At 39.0% G+C, this 5,041-nt stretch overlaps 1 long non-coding RNA gene across 1 annotated transcript; it reads right to left on the reverse strand.

Annotated features, from left to right (window-relative positions):
- Positions 1-164: 164 nt before the first annotated feature.
- On the reverse strand, positions 165-5,041 carry LOC139594099 (uncharacterized). Its single transcript, XR_011680511.1, has 2 exons — positions 4,906-5,041; positions 165-3,322 (listed from the first exon to the last, which is right to left on the reverse strand). It is a non-coding gene; the product is annotated as an uncharacterized lncRNA (long non-coding RNA).

The raw sequence follows: 5,041 nt of genomic DNA on the forward strand, positions 1-5,041 counted from the left end.
CCCAAACCCAACAATTTCTTTTAAAAAATATGTAAATATTTTTTAAAATAGTTTTTCATATTAATATTCACCTTTCTATTTATAATGCGTATTGATGTATATTTATACATTTCTATTTATAAATAAATTTCTATTCTATATTACATCTCTCCCTAGTACTTAAATTTATTTCTCTATTTTTATACATATTTTTACATGGTAAGTATATATTTGTTAGGATTTTTGCTTCTGTAACGTTTACATTATTTAAAATAATTCCCCTGCCCCTACCCGGATAAAAGCCAAAAAGAACCCCCTTTAATTTCGACTGCATTTAAATTTGTAAAAAAATTTTTTTTTTTTCATCTTTATATCCACATTTATAGTTCAAATGTATATTGATGTGTAATGTTTATTTTTACATTTATAATTTCCGATTTTTTATAAGTTTATATTCTATTTTACATCTGTTCCTATTTCTTCTATTTATTGACATCTTTTTATTCATATCTTTCTATATTTAATCGATATTTCTGTGTTAGGATTTTTACTTCTGTAACTCTTCCATTATTTAAAATAAAACCCCTGCCTCTACCCAAATTCAAGCCAAAAAGAACCCCTTTCTTTTCAACTCTATTTCAATCTTTTTTAAAATTGTATCTTTCAGGTTCATGTTCACATTGACATTTAAACTGTATATCAATGTATACTCTTATTTGTATTCTATATTACATCCCTTCCTATTATTTCTATTTCCTTAGGTTTTATATTTATATCTTGATTATCTATCTCAATATTTAGAAACAGGTAAGAGTAATATCTATATTCATATTATTTCAAATAAAAACCCTGCCTCTAACCCAAGAAGAGCCCAAAAAACCCCAACCCTTTCTTTTAGACAATATTTGAATAGATTTTACCCCTAGGTTTTCCTATTGATAGTCACATTTCTATTTATAATGTGTATTGCTTACTGATCCATTTCTCTTTATCAATGTCAATTTATAAATCAATTGATATTCTATATTCCATCTATTCCGAGGACTTATTTCTATATTTTTATACGTATTTTGATTCATTGATTATCTATTTCTGCCTTCAGATTTTCACTTCTGGAACACTTGTATTATTTCAAATAAAACCCCTGCCTCTACTCAAACAAAAGCCAAAAAATTCCCTTTCTTTCCAACTATATTTACATCTTCTTCTATTTCTATTCCCATTTCTCATTTATACTGCCACATAAGGTCATTTCTATTCTATACTACAACTCTTCATATTACTGACATAGATTTAGATTTCAATTTCTATCCATAGTTTCGTCATTTCTCTTTCTAGACTTATGATAGATTTCTATCTTAAGATTCACATTTCTATAATACTTCTATTCTTTCAAATAAAACCCCTGCCTCTAACCAAACAAAAACCAAAGACACCCCTTTATCTAAACCATATTTAAAACTCTAAAAATCATCTCATTTTTCATCATTCTCTTCACATTTACTTTTATAATTTTTATTTATTACATTTGTAGGTATTATACATACTAGAGAGAATACCTTTTAATAGAATAATAGATATATAGTATTTTTATATCCTAGATATTCTTTTACTTCTATTTCTTTATATTAAATATTTAGAGAGATCGGTATACGCGTTATATATTTGGAGATCTGGATTTTTATTTTTATATTATTTCTATCTAGAAAAAAACCCCCAGCCTATAACCTAATAAAAAAATCCCAAAGAATCCCCAATTCCTTTTAACTCTATCTAAATATTTTTATATTTACAACCGATCTTTAGCTATCTTTGTATACATATATAATAGGCTATCGTTTCTATAGATTAGCATCTGTTACAATAATATACTATATAGTATAGTTTTATGTGTTTATCTATTTGTTTTCTATATTTATGTTTACCACTATCATTTTATATTTGGTTTTATATTGATATTTATTTCTACTTTAATTAATCTATATATTAGACCGTATCAATTCATTAACCCAACGCATCAGAACCACACAAATACCGCACCTTCGGCAGCACCGGTACGCAGCCCACGCTCATCCCATCGCAGCGTATCCAAACCAAACCTATTTCTAGGACTAACAGAACAAAGACCCCACAACATTTAACCCTAAGAAAAACTCAAATCAACCCAACTGTCAAGACATTTGAAATCCCACTATAACTAGCCCAAAAGCTCCGTACATTCTCATCATAAACTTCCTCCTCAACCAATGGCTCAAAACCCCAAAAAACTCAGATACACATGGAAAATGACAGAACTGCTAGTCAAAACAAACACCCGTGAAAAATTAAATCCAACCAACTCACTAAACTCAAAACCCTACAACTGACCCTAAACATTACTAAAAAAAGCCCCCAAAGCTCTACCTTGAGGCTAACTCACAAATAATAACCAATCATCTAGAAAGGTTATCTTCCAAATTTTAAAACAACTCATTAAAAGCATGAAAATAAAAAAAATCGAAACTATTAAAATACTAAAAAATATCACTACCCAAATTGAAAGACACATTGCCTCTAGAAACCCACCGTCAACAAACGCCCCTGTCCCCCAAAAGAAAACCAGAAACAAAACAGCAAAGCAGAAAGAAATCGGAACTTAGGAACGCTAAAACCAGAACGTTCAAGAAGTTCCACCATATCCCTGATCGTACACCAACTACAAACAACGTGAAACGATACAAACAATTCTTAAAGACCGCCTTAAAACCACTACATTAAAAACCCTTTCACCAATTCAAAACTGCATTGAACAAAAGCCATCTCATAAATTAACACCCAAAACTCCAGCAGCCCAGCTGGCCCTACCAAATCTCTCTGTTGATACACACAGTAAACAAAACCAAAATCCCAGGAATACCTATCAGAAGTCTAGGAAAGAAACCTCTTGAAATTTATCCTACCTCAAATACAAACCAACCCCTCCAGAAAGTTAGCTTCACTCAAAAAAACTATTTACACAGAGGTAATAAGACCAAGAAATAAAACAACACACCATATAACGAACCACCAACGAATACAACAGCGAAGGAAAAAAAAAACCCACGTTTTTTTCTTTTTTTTAATTTCAACTAGCTTCCTTTATTAGCTAGAACCAAAGATTTTGCCAGGGCTGTAACAACAACAACAACTTCTTTTTCTTCTTCTCCTTCTGAAATGTCCCTTCTCCTTCCCAAATTCCTTACAACTTCTGCGTTTGAATCCAAGCCAAAAGCAAAATTCGTGCACTTGTGAGTCCGGTGCTCCTGTCAGATTCTCTGTCTCCCTCCACATCTTCTTACACTTTCAGTCTGAACGCTGTCCTGCCCTGATGAGTTTGACAGAAGAATTGGCACATGTTAAGAGAGCATTTCCCTCCCTCCCTCCCTCCCTCCCCAGAGCTGGTTTCCTTAGCGCATTTCAATCGATCCCAAGCCCGCAATGATGCGCGCTCTGCCGGAAAGGGGAAACACGTGCTAGTGAACAGCAGCTCAGAAACAATTCTTTTCTAATGTTACCTGCTCTACTTGACTGCTCGCTAACACAAGTCTCATTTTACCATTGCAGGGAGAAGGCTGTAGGAAAACGTCTGATGAGCAGCCACAAAAGGCCTCGCTCCCTGCTACACAGCCTGCAACAACCTCGGCAGAGCGGAGCAGCCAAATCACCGCGCTCTCCTTGCCGTGGGCAAGGGTAGAAGATGACTGGGGGAGGCACATAAAAAGAAGGGAAACGCTCCTATAAATGCACAGCCATTTGCTTTCAGAAGCCCAGAGTTCAGGATCTTCTCTAGGAAGCCAGACGTGACATGATATTTCTAAGATTTTCTTCTTCATCGAAGGAAATGTACGTACATACCCACTCTTACAAACGTACCTACGGTTCTGGGGTTTTTTTTCTTCTGAAGCTCCAAGAATGATTTCCCACCTTGATTCATTCAGAAGAAACGGCCCCTGTGACTCAGGTCAGAAGGGCGGCCTGCGTTTTTGATCACGACAGCTTTTGGCTTTACCCTGTGAGCAGGAGCAGCAAGAGCTGAGGCTCAGCAGAGGCTGACCCCGGCCAGCCCCTTCCTCCCTTCCCCGTGTCACAATGACTTCCAGGCAGAAGGATGCAAAGCAGGTTTGTGTCTTTTCTCTTCAGTGCCAAGAGGTAAAAGATGTAGGCTTTGAAATAACTAATGACCCTCTCTTGGAACTCTCCCAAGGACAGTTTGAAAGCAAAGACAGAAGATTGCTGCTAAATCCATATGGGATAAGGATGAGAGCAGCAAGGATCCGAGGCCAGCAGCGTTGCCAGGCAGTGTCACGTCCCTGCCACCTTGTGACAAGGCACACAGCTGCAAAGCCCCAAAGCCTGCAAGCCCTGCAGCTGCCGCACGGATGGACCTGGTTCCCTTCCCAGGTGCCCAGAGGGACACCCGAGGGCAGGTGTCGTCCCCCGCCCCCCGAGGGCGCACCCAGAGCCCCGGGCAGGGACGGAGTCACTGACGGCTCTCTGGGGACGAGACCCTCCCTGCAGGTGACACCGGCTTGTCCTCTCCCTGTGGCACAGGGACCTCCAGGCTCTAGGACCAGCCTCATTTTGTCAGCATCCAGGTGCTGTGCTAGAGCCAGAGGGGTCAAGGCTTTCCAGAACCATAGGATCCGTAGCATCCTTGCGGTTGGAAAAGCCTTCTAAGGACATCGAGCCCAGCTGCTGCCCCCCCAAATCAGGTCCCTAAACACCACATCTTGACATCCTTGACATGTCTCCAGGCATGGGGACTTCCCTGGGCTCCTATGCCTGAGCACCCTTTCAGTGAAAAAATTTTCCCTCCAATCCAATCTAAGCCTTCCCTGCTGCAAGTTGAGGCCATTTCCTTTGGCCGTGTCACTTCTTACCTGGGAGACCTCGGTACTTCAACCTTACCTGCTCCTTCCCTAGGCGGTCTCTGGCTTGGCCGGAGGAGAGGAGGAACACTCCCACCACAGGAATGGCAGCTCAGGAGGTCCCACACCAAGGCCAGGGGGAGCAGCCGTCCTCGCCAGAGCTCGCACGTCCCTTC

This window comes from Agelaius tricolor, unplaced genomic scaffold (assembly GCF_023055355.1).
Source record: "Agelaius tricolor isolate 1412-34295 unplaced genomic scaffold, bAgeTri1.0.p SCAF_1, whole genome shotgun sequence".
In the NCBI taxonomy this organism is placed as follows: Eukaryota; Metazoa; Chordata; class Aves; order Passeriformes; family Icteridae; genus Agelaius; species Agelaius tricolor.